Source organism: Capsicum annuum, chromosome 5 (genome assembly GCF_002878395.1).
Source record: "Capsicum annuum cultivar UCD-10X-F1 chromosome 5, UCD10Xv1.1, whole genome shotgun sequence".
Lineage (NCBI taxonomy): Eukaryota > Viridiplantae > Streptophyta > Magnoliopsida > Solanales > Solanaceae > Capsicum > Capsicum annuum.
The window spans coordinates 34,961,401-34,980,460 of record NC_061115.1 but is presented as its reverse complement, the minus strand read 5'-3'; the positions used below and the strand labels follow the sequence as shown (position 1 = coordinate 34,980,460).

Sequence of the window (19,060 nt, the reverse complement as noted above, 5' to 3'; positions counted from 1 at the left end):
GAATGAATACTTTAACATATTAATGAAATAAAATGTCATTTTGATTTTTTTAAAAGACATTCGAAGGAAAAACATAAAGAAAGATATACTTTTATCAATTTTGAATATTGCGCTACAAAATAAAGTACGCAAAGAAAAAATGCAGAGAAAAACAAAAATAACGATTCGAAAGGGGATTTTTAAAGGCTAACCAAATTAACAATTAATACAAGCACATACTAAAATCTAAAAATTACACAAATACACAACTTATGTTTTCAATATTACAAAAAATCCCAACTCCCTAAACATATTACAAGAATCCCAACATATACACAGAATGTTATGTATATGTCGGCTATGTTATGTATATTAATAGGGAGAGAGAGTAAAGTAATTAAAAAAGTGGGAGAGAGTGACATTACTTTCAAAAGGGTTGGTATTTATGTTATTTAATACTAAAAAATAGGATTTACAAGGAAATGAATAAGAAGAATTAAAATTTGGGCCTTTAATTGGCCCATCAATAAAGCTGCCCAGCTTTTGGGCCCATTCTTTATGGACTTTTGGTCCATTTCTGCAGTGTATACCCAACTGTATACTGACTGTGTATCACAGCCCTTCACCCTTGCATTTTTCTGTATATTTCCATGTATATACTGCATATCAACGTAAAAATCAGCACATTCCCTCTCCAATTTTCATTGTACACTGTATAATGGTTTGCCGTTACGGCTTTCAGTGTATACGTGCTGTATATCAGCGTATACCAGCTTGCATACTTGTGCGATCCTGTGTATAAGGGCAGCCCGGTGCACTAAAGCTACCGCTATGTGCGGTGTCCGGGGAAGGGCCCCACCACAAGTATGTGCGATCCTGTGTATATCAGTCCAAATTTGGACTTTAATCAGGCTCGACTCGACGGACATTGAATGCGAAGGAATGGGGAGTCTGATCGGAATCGATCAAGATGGGTTCATGCAAAATAAAGAAAATATAATGATTAGTACATGACTACAACTTTCCATAACAACAGAATTATTGACGGGAAATCGTCATCATTATTTCTAACATCTTGGTGAGGCAATCAATTCAGAATACTTGAGGAAATTTCAAAGCTACAAGAAAAGAAAACGGGCAATAATAATTCTATGAGCTCACCCCATTAGATACAACTATCAAAGTAAGTTTAACTGAGGGTTCAATACAGCAAGTATGACGAGCTATAATGCAAGACATCTACATGATCACATAACTTAGACATTAGCCAAAGGCCAAGCAATATACCCTATATACTAAGGAACGATTAAGAGGTTCAATCATCTTAAACTTGATTTTTCACATCTATCAAATATGCTGCTTCACACTCATTTATTAAGAAAAAAAAGAAATAGATTGTACTACATGTTTTATAGGAGAATTTAGGCAGTTCGTATATAGGAGTAATGCCATCCAAATTTAAAGTGAAGGTTTTTATAAACTATCTCAAACAAAGAAACAAGATGACAAGGTCCCTCAATATTCAATCCGGTTAATCGACCAACTAATTCTTGCGCATCATATTATTATGAAACAAGGCGGCAAAGATGCAGAAATCGAATAAACCATAAAGTGAATCACTTCTTGGCCGCTAAACACAACAGCTTGATAAATAGAGTGAAAAAAGAATTGATCTAATCTAGTAACTAAAATTAACACCACTCATTAGGAAAAAACATCCACATAAATTAACTAGTCTATAGCCCAAAAAATGCCAATTAGGCTAAGAATGTGGCCCTGCTTAATAAATAACCAAAGAAAAGAAAACCTCCTAATTCCAGCAACATAGTTCCCAAATATTCAAATCTAAGTGATAACCTTTAGCAAGAATATAACGAATGAAGAAAGGAGAAGAACTAGACTAACCAAAACACCAAAAAAAATAGAAGCTTACACAGCAACTATGCGTCTGACGACTAGAGGATTATCACAATACAACTTTATCACACAAAGCCTTATGGCTTTCAAAGCGCTGTACAACGAATAATCCCATCATTACTACGAAATTGCTACTAGCACGGAGAAGAATAGATAACGAAGGGATTAAATGAACAAGTCGTGTTTACCTTTTCTGGGGTAGGAACTGAGACGGACGAGCTCTTTAAAATGGACTTTCAACACCGGAGTTTAATTAATTTCGCTGGAATTCAATAGTTTCGCCGGAATCCGAAGTAATTTTTGTTGGAATTTCCACTTTTCTTCTTTTTTTTTTCTTTCCTCAGAATCGATTTTCCAAATATGTTTCTTCTCGAATTCTTTGGTTACATGGAATTAGAGGAATGCTCCTCCCGAATCCCTAATTTTTTCCCAAAGAATCCTCCTCCTTTCTCTTGTTCTTCAACAGATATTTATAGGAGATTTGAGACCGATTTTAGGGGGAAACATAGGGGTAAAAAGGGAAAAAGAGTTAAAAATTTGAATTTCAAAATTGAGATAAGATGAGCTGGAATTTGTACAGAATCTGAACGTTATTGCTGAGTTGGACGGGTGGTTGGGATTGTTGGTGTTTCTGGTTAAGCTAGTTGGGTCATTGATTGCTGACTCGTCGGGTTCAGATTTTGGGTCACCGGGTTCGTCGTTGTCGACAGGTTGGAGGTGGTACCGTCGCTGTTTTGTTGTTGATGTTTGTACATTGCTTGCAAGAAGTGTTGTTGGATGTTGTTAACGTTGGAGTTGTCGATGTTTGTGATCACGTTTTGGAGTGTTGTTGGCTACTGGTGTTGGATTGGAATGGGTAAAGGGGGAAAAGAGGAAAAAGAAGTATGGGTCGGTTCAGTTTCAGCTTGTTGGGCTGATGGGTTAGGTCAAGGGAGAAGAGAAAAGGGTGTCATTTTGGGCTGGTGGCCCAATTTTTATGGGGCTGATTGATTTAAAAAGGATTGGGGTTAAAGGTTTTTAATAAATAACCCCAAATTATAAATTCAGTCAATTTATTTAAATTCGGCTAAATCGAAAATCAATCAGCTAATTGTATTGCAATTATGGTTCAATTAATTTCAATTACGGCCAAATTCAATTAATCGGCAAAATTGTATCAAAATTGACTACGAATTATGAACTGGTTTAATATTGAGTTTCTTAATTTAATAAAATCAAACAAATATTTTCAAATAAATTATTTTCGAGAACAAACTATATTTCAATCGAGATTTTGCATATTTGAATTGATTTTCAGGAAAATCCTTGATTAAAATCAAATTTTTAGTAAAATAATTATTTAAGTAACAAAATCATACGATCTCGTATACAAATACATACTGTAATTTTGAAAAGTTTTTTTTTTTTTTAATTTTAATTAAATAAATACTATAATTTTATTTAAAATCAAAGAAACTCAAAATTAAACTTCGTCGTGGAGGGCAAAAATTAGGTGTCAACAATCCATTCCTCCTCTGCCGGTCTTAGTGAATCAATGACGTTTGTGGGGCTGGCCTCCTTGGTAGACTGGATTGTTGTGTATTTACCAAGGGTGTGGCCCAAGCATCCATATGTTTTACAAAGAAAACCCTCTCCCTCGTAGTGGATTATTTGTTGATAGTTTTCGATCTTAATTGAGGATTTTAGTGGAGTATCCAATGGAACTTGCATGCAAATACGTGCATAGCTGGATCTTAGCGTTGATGAGGTGCATGTATCAATCTTGAGTAATTTACCTATTTTTCGCCCCACCCTCTGTAAGATTGAGTTATTATAGAACATGGTGGGTAATTGGGGCAATCTGATCCAGATTGCCGTGGATTCAATTAGGGATTCCTTAGGGACAAAATTGGGTTCCCATAATCGGACTGAAAGATAAGAGCCGGCCACAAACTAGGGTCCTTCCTATAAAATCCTCTTCTGCGATTCGATTCCTGATAACTTGACTGTATAATAATCCAACCCCAAATCAATCAAGGGGAAGGTTATCTTAAATTTCCAGAGGTCGATTAGCTTTTTTTTTTAAGTACTGATGATGGAGTTTCTTCCCTAACAACTTGATGATGACCGAAAATTTCCAAGGGGAGTAGAGTCTTTGTTTCTACTCTAAGGATAGTATGATTGGGTCATTGACTTCTCCATCGTGTGGGATTAAGTTAGGACCCGGTAACGCTTCGAGTTCAGGGAAAGAGGTGAGAGAATTTTCTTCTCTCACAATATCGCTAAAGAGAAGTTTACAGGGAGAGTCTATGGCCATGTGGCCATTGGGGATATCCAGTGGTTCCGGTGGGGTCCAAGGTTAGGAAATGGAGGTTGTTATAACTTCGAGGGATTTGGGCTGATGTAGAATTTACAGAGAGACTGGTCTTTCTCCCTCTCTCTAAATTTCATCAATAATAATACGTTACTTTGACTATTTCTAAATTAGCCTTCATTATTGAGAGGAGACAATATAAGTAAATAAAGAACAAAGAAACGAAGAAGAGTTTTAGAGAATGCAAAAAAAGATTCACCAATCCTTGTCTTGGTACTCCAATTCACCAAACATAATTTAAAGGACTTAAAATCAACCAAAATATAATTCTGCCAAGGAGACTTCAGTATGAAAAAAATAATGGTACACGATTAATACATACAGATTATAGATTGCGGCGGATGTATCTGAAAAGGCCACATCAGTTGAAGAGACTACCACAGATTTGATGGCCTCTTTAATTAAGAGAGAATTGTTTCAGTTTTTTTTTAAAATAATAATAATAATAATAATAATAATAATAATAATAATAATAATAATAATAATAATAAGCCTTTATTAGAAATAATTAATTAGAAAATGTTGTACTTTAAAAGGAAAAAATTTGAGAAACGTGGGTTGTTAAGTTGTTACGTGGGGATGATTCAAGATAAGCTTTACTGCATTTTGATTGCTGGAATACGTTTAGTTGGGCTTTATTACGATTTATCCATTAGCTAGTAGAAATAATAATATAAAGATAAAGAAAAAGATAAAAGATAAATACGATTCTAGACCTTAGAGAGCGCATATATGTGTGGGGGGGGGGGGGGGGTGTGGGGTAGTTTTTAAATACCAATTGGGAGTTTTTGAACAAAATCATAATCATACGTTGGTGTAGTTTTTCTTTTATTCATCCATAGCCTTTAGGAACAAGGCTAGTAAATCACTCGGGTACTCTAAAGTTCCTTTCAACTTCAAATCTTATGCTTCATTGTGTAGCACTAAATTTGTTCAACCACATATTATACCTCTATTTCATATATAACTACTATTAACTTCTAACAGATACATTTATTATGTAAAAAATAATAGAAGAGGAAGAATGGGAGGTACATTTAATAGAATTTTGATTGGCCAGTTCAAATCCATGCTTGTTGTGGTTGCAAGTTGCATGTATCTCTTAAAGTGATTTTTGCCTGAGATTTCATCTCATACATTTAGTTTTGACCAAACAAATTTATAATCAGTTTAATAAATTCAAATTAATTAATTATTGTATTCAATTTCATGAATTTCACTATATTATAGTCCTATATTCTATAATTTAAAAAATATCATGAAAAAAAATTAAATCACTTGTTTAATAACCTCATACCTGAAGTCTTCTTGCAAAAGTATTTTTCTCCTTGATCATTAAATTATCTGATGACAATGTAAGAAGAAATATGTATTAAGATTTTATGACTGTAATTAGTTTTTCTTACAAACCATAAACACTAAAAAAAAATATGTTTGCTTGCCTTGAGAATTTCTTGGATAGTAACATTCTAATCATCCTGATGGAAGCTTGTATGCAAAAGTGTTGGAGCATAAAGCTGTAGCAAAAAAATAAAAGAATATAAGAAGAAACTTAAAACTCAATATTCAAAAAAAAAAACTCAATATTCACTCAATTCTTCATGGAGAATATATAAAAGATACATAACCAATTGTGCTTAAATTTATATGAAACACTCGCCGGAATGTCAAAAGACATGAAGAATAAGGAATTGGAATGAACAATGCTAAAAACAGTAACCACATCAATACAATGTTTAATTCACTTAAAATCGATAGTAGCATTATTTATTAAATGAGATAATTTTTGGATTAATAAACCAATAAAATATCAAAAAAATAAGAAAAAAGAAAAATAGGAATGGAGGCATTAGAAGTATACCATATTAGCATATTTCTAAGTCTCTTATATATATATAAAGAGAGAGAGAGAGAGATTGTTTGTGTTTGTCATAGCACCTTTGGAATGATTGCATACAAGCTAAAAAACGTAAAGAGTGTAATGACTTCTTTAAAATAAGTATTAGACAATTTCAATTTCTTCAAATTCCTCATAGAGAAGTGATGAACTCCACTAAGCGGATTTCTATAATTGCAATAAGAACATACACTCTAAATGTCTAATTGCTTGTGGTTTACGACCTCTATAGTTTCGTATTACTATCACTTGCTTGCTTCATTTTTCTTTTGCTGTCGGTGAATTTACATTAAGTATAATTCTTATAATTCTTTTATACACATAGAGACGAATCCATAGCTAATTTTTGGTTCTCCGACACCCACTAAATTCAACGCAGATTAGGTATAATTATATAAAAAATGTATAAAATCGAGTATAAGATTTAGAAAATCACCTAGTAAGCCAAGAAGATAGCTGAGTGCTTTAGTTTTTAGGCAGACCTTAAAGATTTGGACGTCAATATGTGTGTTCGAATCCTTTGTGCACCCACGACTCCTAAATTCTGAGTCCGTTAATACACACCAATTCAAAAATCTAGAACACAATGTTTAAAGTAATATGTCTCATGCTATAAAGTAACATTGTTGTGGAACTTACTTTTATTCGACCACAATTTACTTGTTTTGTCCATTTTTCGTTCAAAAATTTCAGGTAAAAGAAAAAATACAAAAACTTATCAAAAGGGAGAATTTGTTGACAATTATTGATTACTATAATTCATAAATAATTTATATAACTATTAACTAAAAGAAACAAAGAAAGACATAAAGGATGATGGTAATAATGCAATAAGATGACTCAAATCAAAATAAGAAGAAAACGTAAAATCAGAAAAAACAATATTTTCTTATAAAGTTTGATTAAAAATATTATTTATATAGAATATTTGAAATTCTTTTTATAAATATTATTTATATAGAATATTTGAAATTCTTTTTATATAAGATAAAATTTTAGTTGATTTAAAAGTGTTAAATATTATGATTTCTTTCCTAATCAAATAAAAAATTTAATTAATTTCAAAAATCTAAATAATGTATAAAGAAATAAAGTATACAAAGTACTACATACATGGGTTAAAAAATAAGTCGTCCTAAAACCTGTACAAAAAGAGAATTCACCTATAAAGAATACGTATTGCCATTACAAACTACCGGTTCAACTACAATGGTACTCTTTGTAGTGCTTAAAAACTGTATACTGTTATGAATGTATTTACATTATAGTGAATGTCTATTTAGAATATAGATAAGATCTATCAAGATCTAGTTAATATATCTATTAGGATTGAAATATCTATCTTTTAGAGAGAAACTAAGAGTATTTTTTCCTATAAATAGAAAGATTTTGTTCATTGTATCCTGAATCTTATGATCTCTCATCCCTTAAGAGAAATAAAGAAGCGTCCTCTCTTCTCTCTCTATTTATTCTTGTTGTTCTTACTTTATATTTCATAACACGTTATCAACACGATGCTTTAGTCAACAGAGTCATAGTCATTTGATATTTTTGATCCGATAACTAGAGTTTTAATTCAGGTAACATGTTCCATGCATTGTTCTTTTTTCTTTGTTTTAATATATTAGTTCGATAACAAGTACGAAAAGAAAAGCAGAGAGAACAATAGAAAAAAATTTTCAAGAGCTTTGCAACACCTACCAAGATAATCATTTATATAATAAAATCAAAATCAATTGCTTTATATAGAGAATGGGTCCACTATTAATGGTCATAGTTATATATTATTGTATTCAGTGATTCTTTGTGTCTATCTTGTTTTTATATAATATATTTCACCGTGCTATAGTCTAAAGTATAAGTTGATTGAAATTTAAAAGTTTGCATTCAGATAGCACTATTTGAGGGCTAAAAGTTAGCACTCGTCGATTTATGCTTAAGACGCCTTTATATGGATAAGACGTTGAGTTTGGATCTCAATGCACCATATTGATAATATTATGATGTCTAAGACAAAATAATGGGTATTTGGTAAAAAGTCATAAAATTTATCCCGTTGAATATGCTTCATTCTCTGAAATGAATGTGGTAGCAATGCTTAATATGTTTGAAAGAAGATAAGTGATTGAACGAGTGAATATAAGTGTGGACAGACAATATAATATGTATACCTCAATTTTCTCCTGAAGTTGCAATATCATGAAAGAGGTTATAAGCTATTGAAATTTGATAGACTTAAGGCACAATTATATTCTATTCCCGAGGAATGAAAATTTTAATTATTCTAAGTACATATCCATTCCTTAAGGTGAATGCGATAATATTTAGTAAAGCTTATTAATGAAAACGTGCACTTGATTGTGATGGTGTCACAAATCACCTCTGAATAAAGAAAAATAACTGAGAAGAGTTATTTTGAAATCTACTTCTAAAGTAGTAAATCTGAAATATTTTCATGTAGTAGTAAATCTGAAATTTACTAATGAAAAAGAGAATATCATGTCATGGTAAACTTGTGTTTACTACTATAAATAAGTTCATAAGTTGATATGAATGATTGTGACATCTCAAAGATGTGCATATTGAGTATTAGACATGTATTGAAGAACTAGAAGATTCTTCAAGAATTGTTTACGTCGCTTGTTCTCATATTAAGTTGGTTAGACCAACTAATATTGGGATTAGATCCCTTAAAATCTGAAAAGTATAAAAGGTGAATGAGGGCTCGTTCACCTATCATGTGATATATTGAAAAGATGCATCAATAAGATAATCATATGTATGTTTATTGTCAACTTTGTCAACCTGTAGTTTGACATTCATAAAGTTGCTTGCTCGATAAAATTGAGTTAAGAGCATAACTTTCAGATTGTGTAATCAAGACAATTCATCTTGATGATGATGGTTTAGCATTGAATTCCTTCGATAATTAGCTAAACCATTGCTAATGAGAACAAAGTTTCATGTGTTGGTCTGAAATATGATATGTTGCATACAATAGCACTTGTATGCATTAGACCAATAAATTATGATTATCTCTTCCCTCTCAATTGGTTCAAGGTCAGAAACTAACTATTCCATCTAATAATTTTGATGTGCGGTATACAATTAATAACTATACCATGATGCACAAAGATGGATTCCTCAAAGAATATGGAGGATGTATGTTTGTTTTCCTAACATAAGGGGGAGATTATAAGTAGCTATGAATTATGTTAGGAATTATTATCAGATCCTCATTAAAAAGATAATTCAAGTCATATGCCGGAAGCATTTACTGACTCAAATTTAATCTCATATCTAAGCTTCAAGTGCTCCTATTTTTTGGCCATAAAGGACAAAATCTATGCATGCGTAAAGTGTGGTAGAACAATCGGTTCCAAATAAAATAATCCTTGAAAAGGATAAGGAGCAAACAATTATAATAAGAAAGCAATGTGCTTTTGAAGAGCCTATGACATAACACTTCATGAAACCTTATGAGAGGTTCAGGTACCTGAAAATAATGAAGTGATGATATCTCAAAATATTATGTCACACTGTGAACCGATGTGAAATGATATATCATTAATATATTTGATACAATATTGGTGCAATATTATAAAAGATTATGAGGATTTGAATTCTATATCTATTTAAGCATGCTAACGTAGAAACATTTATCAAGTGACATGAAAGGATGTGTCTTGGTAAGTATAATACTTATTTGATTTGCAGTCCAGACACTAGAAGATGTCACACATAAAATGTTGGATATTTTCACTAGACAAAATTCCATATAAAATTTCCTAAAGGATTCAAAATTCTTGAAGCATATAAAGTTTTCGGGAAACTTGTTCATTATCCTTATAAGGGATAAATCGATGGTCCAAATATTATTAAGAATCTTAGAGAGTTTTTAAAAATAATAGATTATTTGTTGAAATGAGAAAAATACCAATTTATATTTGTTATGAATTACCATATCTTAGTGCAATTGGTGTACTCATGTATCGTGCAAATACTACAAAGCCTGATATAGCCTTTTCGATTAATTTGTTGGCAAGGTATAGTTCTGCTCCTACTAGGAGACATCAAAATGAGATCAAACATATGATCTTATTTTATTATAAAGACTATAATCTTTATCTTGTTGGTTATGCTGATGCTGGATATTTTTTAACCCGCATAAATCTCGATCTCAAACATGCTATGTGTTCATATGTGGGAATACTGACATATCTTGGAGATATATAAAGCAGTCTATCATAGAAACTTCATCGAACCTTACTGAGATGATAGTTATTCATGAAGTAAGCTGGGAATGTGTGTGGTTAGGATCCACAATGTATCTCATTCGAGAAAAATATAGTTTGAAATATGACAATGTACCCACAATTTTACATAGAGATAATGCAACATGCAAGCATATCTTAATGGAAGATTCATAAAAGGAGATACAATGAAGCAAACTTCATCAAAGTTTTTCTCTACACATGAGCTACAAAAAGAATGGTGATAGTAATGTGCAACCAATTCGTTTAAGTGATAATGTGGCTAATTTATTCACCAAGTCTCTTTCAACTACAACTTTCAAGAAGATTATGTACAAGATCGGGATGTAAAAGTTCACTGATGTTCTCATCAGGGGGAGAAAATACGCGTTGTACTCTTTTTTCCTTTCAAGGTTTTGTCCTACCAGATTTTCCTTGTAAGGTTTTCAATGAGGCAGCTGAAATGTGTATTGTTAGAGATGTGTACTTTTTTCCCTCCTCTAGATTTTTTCCTAGTGGATTTTTTTCTAGTAAGATTTTAACAAGGTACATTATCTATCGAGATATTCAAGGGAGAGTGTTATGAATGTATTTACATTATTGTGAATGTCTATCAAGGATATAAATAAGATCTATCAAGATCTAGTTGATATCTATCAGGATTGAAGTATCTATCTTTTAGAGAGAAACTAGGAGTATTTTCCCCTATAAATAGAGAGGTTTTGATCATTATATCCTGAATCTTATGATCTCTCATCCCTCAAGAAAAATAAAGAAGCATCTTCTCTTCTCTCTCTATTTATTCTTATTGTTCTTACTTTATATTTCATAACATATACTTTAATTACTTTATTTATAGTAGGACTTCTGTTTTTGAACACAAAAACAATTTTGGCCTTAAAAAAGTCCCAAAAATCAGGTTTAAAAGAAGAAGTCCTTAAATCTATAACCAAATTGTAGTTGGGTTTAATGTCTTAAATTTTAAAAAAATAATTAAATAATAATAATTGAGAAAAATAGTGAAAAGACAATTTTATCTCTTGAAAAAACTTTTAATGAAGGGCAAAAAGTTCAAACAATATTCCTAAGGTCTTTCACACTTTTAATACAACTAGTTTAACCATACGTGCCTCGCACGTGTAACGTTTAATTACTTAAAATTAAATGATTTTATCTGTTACGAAGATTTTTAATAAAGTGTAAAAGTTCAAATCACTTTTCAAAAATCTTTCACGTTTTAATATATTAATTTAAACATAAACAGATACACATATATGTTTTACCACCAGAAGTTTCAAATGATTGTTGGATCATTATTTTTGCGTTTGTCATATAATACCTCTTTCCCTTGTTGCCACAGGCTAAGAGAGACGCATCAATTTAAAGCATAGTTGTGTTACGATTATCTTTTTTAATATTTAAAATATTTCATTATTTTTAAAGTCAATTCTTTATAAAATCAAAGATTATATTCTTATTATGTACATAAAACTTTTAAAAATATGGTACTTCTTAAATTTTTCTTATTCTAATAGTTTTTTATTATTTTTTAGATTTTTTAAATCTTCTTAAAATCAAATTTAGTTGATTTAAAATTCTCAAACTGATGAAAAAGTATTAGTTGTCATTAATTATGATGACTTCTAATAAGGAAAGGTATTACTTAGGGGTGTGCATCGGTCGATTTGGTTCGGTTTTATGTATTAGATCCATTTTCGGTTTCTAAATATGCTAAACCAATAACCAAATAATTAAGATATTTTTTATCGATTTTTGATTTACCAGTTTTTAGTCCTTAAAGGTTTGGTTTCCAATTTAACCGATAAGAAAATACTCATAAAATAGAAAAAATAGTAACTAACATGAAAAGAAATCGAATCTAAATTATAACCAAAATCCTACATTATTTGTTCTAATTTACAAGAATCCTCAAGTTTGAACTAAACATTAGTTAGGAGAAATTAAGAAATACACACACATACACACATATATATAAATTTTGTGTAAAATAAAAAATTACTATATTCTTATTGGGTTATCGGTTTATCCAATAACCCAATAATTTTTTTTTTATGAAACCATTAGAAAATCGTTAACCCAATAACAATAAACCAATAACATTTTTATTGGTTCAGTTTTTGCACACCCCTAGTTTTACCATAAATATATTTAATTAATTTTCAACTCTTAAATTAAGAAAAACTATTAAAATTTTGATGACTTCTAAAAAGGAAAAGTTTTACCATAAATATATTTAATTAATTTTTAACTCTTAAATATTAGGAAAAAATAGTGAAAAAATGATTTTGTCTAAAGCAAAGACGATTAATAAAGGACAAGAAGTTCAAACAGCATTTCTAAGATCCTTCACACTTTTAATAGATTATAGATTATAGATTATAGATATAGATTATAGATTATAAATAGAGATAGATATAAATATAGATACTTATAATGTCTAATAATGTAATGACCCAAAAATTTGATGAAATATGTGAAATTTGTGATTTTATGTGATTTGACTATTTTACCCTTCTCCGTAGTTGCATTATGGTATTTCTGGAGTGTGGGAGTGGTTGACATGATTTCAATGCATCTTGGTATCATTTATGCAATATTGTGATGTCTGATGACTTCGAGAGCCTTATTTTGGACTTATATGAATATCTTTTGATCTGTGCGATAGATGGTCGAACAAACTATGCCAGCAACTTTGAAATATCGATTTTAGGCTAGGTAGACCTTTGCTTCGGGTCCTGGTGCACCCAAGCCCATTTCGACCTATTGGTCGGAAAGTTGAAAAATTAGAAATATGGGTGTGGGATTCACATTTGGTCGAAATGACCTCAGATGGAAAATTCGACTTTGCCAGCAGATCTGAAATATCGATTTTAGGATGTTAGCATGTTTGGTATGATTTTATGGCTTTAAATTTCACTGACCCTTAGTTTAGAAAATTATGATTTCGGATTTCGATGGTCAACTTTATGAAAACAATATTTTTTTTGAAAACCTGATATCGCCATCGTGTCTGAAACGTATTGTTGCATAATTCGTTTGCATGTATCGTACTTTGAATGAATATAGAACACCCCATCAAAGTCCGGATTGGACTTAAAAAAATAACAGTTTTTTCTGCTATACTAGTGCAGAAAATCTGCACTATTTAAGTAATTTTTTGGACTCATTTTGCTCATTTCTCATCTTGTCTCTCGAGAGTTAAACCCTAAAATAGTGTGGGAGCTTAAAGGTAAAGCTTGTGGGAACTTGAAAAGCTAGATTAACATATATTTTTTGATTTTATTACGGATTTAAGGTAGGAATTCACCCATTTCTTAGTAATTTCTTAATTAATTTCTCAAAACCCCAAAAATCTTAGAACTTGATTTTGAACCTCAATTTCACTCCTTCTTGAATAATATTTTTATCTTATAATTACTAGTTTTTCATCAATTTAACCTTTAAAATAACTCTGATTCTTGATTTTAACCAAATTTCAAAGATTTTACTCGGTAAAGCTCCAAAATAATTTTTCTTCGATTCGAACCTTATTTTTAACTCGATTTAACTTGGGTTTTTAGCTGTAGGTTTCTAAAAATATGGGGAACATGTTTTTTAAGTAAAGTTTTGATTTTGCCCTTCTTTTTTGGAAACCCTTTTTGGGGGTCCGTTTTGATCCCGAACCAAAACTAGTCAATATGGATGTTGTTGGTCTTTTTTGATGCATAGATTTCAAATTTAATATTTTTAGTGGAGTTCGAGATTATTCGTGAAAAGTAAAATTGTGGGTTCAAAGTGTAGTGGACCGATTTTGGCTTTTGAGGTGGGTTATAGCTTAACTCTTTCAGACTGGGATGAGTAGTAAATGATGATAGAAAATGCATGTTAAGGTTGGGAACTACTTATGAAATCTTTTTTATCTATGTGTTGTTCTCGTGTGGGGCCTAAATGTGATGTAATTATCGAAATTGAGATATTATGTGATATGTGTGACCATGTGGGCTCCTATGTGACATTGATAACCTTAAATACATGTGAATAATTATATTGTATTATTGAAATGCCTAATTTGGTTTCATTGGTATATTGTGATATATCCATACTTATTGGTACATGAGACATGTGGAAATTCATGGATGAAACGAAAGTAATGAGCGGATATTAGCTCACATGGTTGGGGAATTATAACATTGTGGTTGGGTGGATAAGTGTGAAAATACATCACGTGGATTAGTTGTGGAAATACTCGTTTTGAATGGTTGTGAACATTGTATTATCATTCTCATGTCATCATACGCATCATTTCACTTATTTATTTTACTGCTTTATATGTACTTGTTGTTATGTATGTGTACTTGATTTATGTATTATGTTATGTATGTGCTTTGAATATTGGATATTAGTATCGGATATTGGATTGTATAGACCATCTCCAAAGGATCATATCAGAGAAGAGTTACAGATATTGGTGATCTTGAGGCTGTGTACCAAACTTAAGGCTGTGTACCAAACTTAAGGCTGTGTGCAAAACTTGAGGCTGTGTGCCAAACTTAAGGCTGTGTGTCAAACTTGAAGTTGTGTGCCAAACTTGAGGCTATATGCCAATACCATGCATTATCGTCATCATCATCATCATCATCATATACATTACACCCGTTTTATTGTATTTATATTGTGCTTGAATTTCCATATTGACTTGTCATCTACCTATTTGTTCTATATCTTGACTTGTTAATGTCTGATTGTTCTATCTTCCTTTAATTGTACTTAATGATCTTGATTATACATGTCCCTCTATTATTCTACCTCTATGTGATATTGTGTATATTTGTATCTCTATCTTGTGTGTTGTTGTATTATACATAGATATTATAGAACGGTTAGTGCAAGCGACGTGGGCTACCATTGTGGGACATTTTCTGATTGCAGGTGACATGCCCTTAGTGTACATTTTGTATGCTTTATTTACTACTTTTCTTGGTCGGCCTATGATACCTATCGAGTACAAGTGGATTGTACTCATGCCTCCTGCACCCTTTTGGTGCAGGTTCTAACTCGAGTGCACCTCAGCTTGATTGACTCGAGCGATTATTGGAGCTTCCAAGATAGCAGTTGAACATGCATCCGTTTGAAGTTCACTCCTATCTTTCTACAGTAGTTATGCCTTTATTAGTATTCAGAGACAGATATTATTCTTTTGTGGTTATTTTTTTGATGTATTGGATTGTATTAGTAGTTATTACACTATTGACACCTGGTTTTAGGCATGATTGGTATTTTGGATAAGTTCTTTCCACATTGTTATGATTATTTATATGGTTCAGCTTCATTCTAGAAGCCTTACCTTGGGATATTTTTGTCTTTTTCTCTTTTTGTATCGGTTTGGGTGATAGGTTTACTTGTCAAGGTACGTTGCAACAAGTGCCATCATGACCTTCATTTTTGGGTTATGACAAATTAGTATCAGAGCATCCCAGTTTCATTGGTCTCAATGATGTAAGAACAAGATGTCTAATAGAGTCTCGTAGATCGGTACGTAGATGTTTGTATCTATCTTTGAGAGGCTATAGGACACCTTTAGGAAACTTTTCTTATTTCATTCTTTATCGTGCGAAGTTTTTTCATACCTTGTGTTCTGAGTTGTGTATCACTCTTTTTACGCGGATGTTGTGGCTTATACTACTATCAGTTAAGAGATGCTGCGAGAGATTGGTGGAGATTTTTTGTTGATTATAGGCTTATTGATGCTCCCGAGTTGTCATGGGATCAGTTTGTTGATGCCTTTCTGGAAAGATTCGTGCCTTACAGTTTGAGGGATCGAATACGGGATGAGTCTGATCATTTGGAGCAAGGCTCCATGATAGTTGCTGAGTATGAGGCATACTTCCATACCCTGTCCAGATATTCCTAGGATAATATTTTTACCGAGTCTTAGAAGATTCAAAAGTTTATAAATGATTTGGATGTCTCTTTTCAGTTGGCTACATCTTTGATGGTTGTGTTTGGGGTTTCTTTCCAGAGTATAGTGGTTCATGCTAAGACGACAAAGGGTATTCTTGGTGTATCTCAGTGAGGTTCTAGGAAAGAGCAACGTTTTGGTGAGTTCAGGAGTCAGACCTATTGAGGTTGAGATTTTAGAGGTTCTTGTGGATACCATTGTAGGCTACTGGCAGCTTTATAGAGTTCAGGCAGTGGATCTTCTAGTTTAGCAGTTTAGGGTGGCCGTTCGGGCCCAGTTGTACCTTCTTCTATTGAGGTTGGATAGTGGTTGCTATATGTGTGATGAGATTGGCCATATGTCCAGGGACTATCCCCGCTGGGTAATTCAAGCTACTCCTATTTCATCTGTGAGGGGTACAGGTGCTACTAGAAGTGCGAGGGGTAGTGGTAGTGGAGCTCGTGGGGGTAGCCGTGGGGCCACTCAGGCAGTTTGTGGTCGAGGGGCTACCTAGGAAACTGGTGGTCATGGTCAGTGTTACGCTATACCAGCTAGACTTGAGACAGAGGCTTCTGATGCTATGATTACAGGTATTGTCCCCGTTTGTTTCATACCCACATCTATATTATTTTATTTTGGATCAACTTTCTCCTATGTGTCTGTATATTTTGCTTCTGGATTTGATTTGGTTAGTGAGCCTCTTGCCATGCCTATTCGTGTATCTACCTTGGTAGGTGATTCTTTAGTGGTGGATCGGGCCCATCAATCTTGTGTTGTGACTTTTTTCGGGCGTGAGACTTTGGAAGATTTGCTTGTATTTAATATGATTAATTTTGATTTTATTTTGGGTATGAATTGGTTGACTCCTTAACATGCCATCATAGATTGTTATGCCAAGACTGTGACTTTAGCTTCGCCGGGTATGCCAAGGATAACTTAGAAGAATGCACTTCATTCGGGTCCTAAGAGGATTATATCTTACGTTCAGGCTCATAACTTGATTGAGAGGGCATGTATATCTTACTTGGCTCATATTCGTGACACCAGTATCATTTTGCCTCCTTTCTTAGATTCTATTCGTATTGTCTGTAAGTTTAGGGACGTGTTCCCCCGGACTTTCCTAGTATGCCTTCAGATTGAGATATTGATTTTATTATTGATGTTGAGTTGGGCACCAAGCCTATTTGTATTCCTCCTTATAGGATGGCCCTAGTAAAGTTGAAGGAACTGAAGGATCAGTTACAGAGTTGTTAGATAAGGGATTTATCCGACCTAGTACTTCACCTTGGGGTGCGTCTGTCTTATTTGTGAAGAAAAAAGAATGGATCTATGTGGATGTGCATTAATTATCGATAGTTGAATAAGGTGACGGTTAAGAATAAGTATCCTCTTCCTCGTATTGATGATTTATTTGATCAGCTTCAGGGTACTGCGGTGTTTTTGAAGATTGATTTGAGGTACGATTATCACCAGTTGAAGATTAGAGCATCGAATATTCTAAAAATAGCTTTTTGGACTCGATATGGTCATTATGAGTTCTTGGTCATGTCCTTCGGGTTGACCAATGCCTCTGCGCATTCATGAGTTGATGAACCGGGTGTTTCAACCACATCTTAACTCCTTTGTTATCGTGTTTATAGATGATATCTTGGTGTATTCCAAGAGTGAGGTTGAGTATGAAGAGCATTTGTAGATTGAGGGGTGAGAAGTTGTACTTAAAGTTCTCTAAGTGTAATTTTTGGTTAGAGAGTATTTCTTTCTTGGGTCATGTGGTGACAAAAGTCGGTATTATGGTTGATCCAGCCAAGGTTGTAGCGGTTCGTGATTGTACTGGACCTACTTTACCCACTGGGATTTGGGTTTTGTCAGCTTAGCAGGTTATTATCGGCATTTTTTTGAAGGTTTCTCTTTTATTCCAGCTCCTTTGACTAAATTAACTCAGAAAAAGATTTTGATCTAGTGGTTTGATGCTTGTGAGATGAGCTTCCAAAAGCTTAAGGATTTATTGACTTCAGCTCCTATATTGGCTTTGCCCAAGGATGAGCGTGGGATTTACTGTGTTTTGTGATGCTTTCGGTGTTGGATTGGGTGTTGTGTTGATGTAGGAAGGCAAGCTGATTGTGTATGCATCTCTTTAAGATTGAAGCCTCATGAGAGGAATTATCCTACCCATGATTTAGAGTTGTGCGTAGTTGTGTTTGCTTTGAAGTTGTAGAGGCACTACTTGTATGGAGTCCATTGTGAGATCTTCTTAGATCATCGTAGCCTTCAGTACTTCTTCACCCAGTGAGATCTTTATATGAGGCAGCGTTGTTGGCTTGAGTTGCTTAAGGATTATGACTTGACTATTCTTTACTATCCGGGCAAGGCTAATATGGTTGCGAATTCCTTAAGCCAAAAGTCGACTAACATGGGTAGCTTGGTGCATCTTTTAACCCAAAAGAGACCCCTGACCTTAAAGGTTCAGTCTTTAGCCCACCAGATAGTTAGACTTGATATTTCAACACTTGGGCGAGTTTTGTCATTTATGGAGGCTAGATCTTCTTTGATGGAGCAGATTCGAGCTTATCAGTTTGACAATATTGGGTTAAGGTTGATTAGAGATAAGGTGTTGAGTGGGCTAGCTAAGGAAGCCTCACTTAATTTAGATGGAGTTTTGAGGATTGGGAGCCGAGAGTGGGTGACTAGATTAGGTTGATCTTGGAGGAGGCCCATTATTCCAG

The 19,060-nt window shown here is 33.0% G+C and overlaps 1 long non-coding RNA gene across 1 annotated transcript; it reads right to left on the bottom strand.

Moving 5' to 3' along the window:
- Nucleotides 1-400: 400 nt before the first annotated feature.
- LOC124898872 lies at nucleotides 401-2,897 on the bottom strand. Its single transcript, XR_007055679.1, has 2 exons — nucleotides 2,085-2,897; nucleotides 401-930 (listed from the first exon to the last, which is right to left on the bottom strand). It is a non-coding gene; the product is annotated as an uncharacterized LOC124898872 (long non-coding RNA).
- Nucleotides 2,898-19,060: the final 16,163 nt, after the last annotated feature.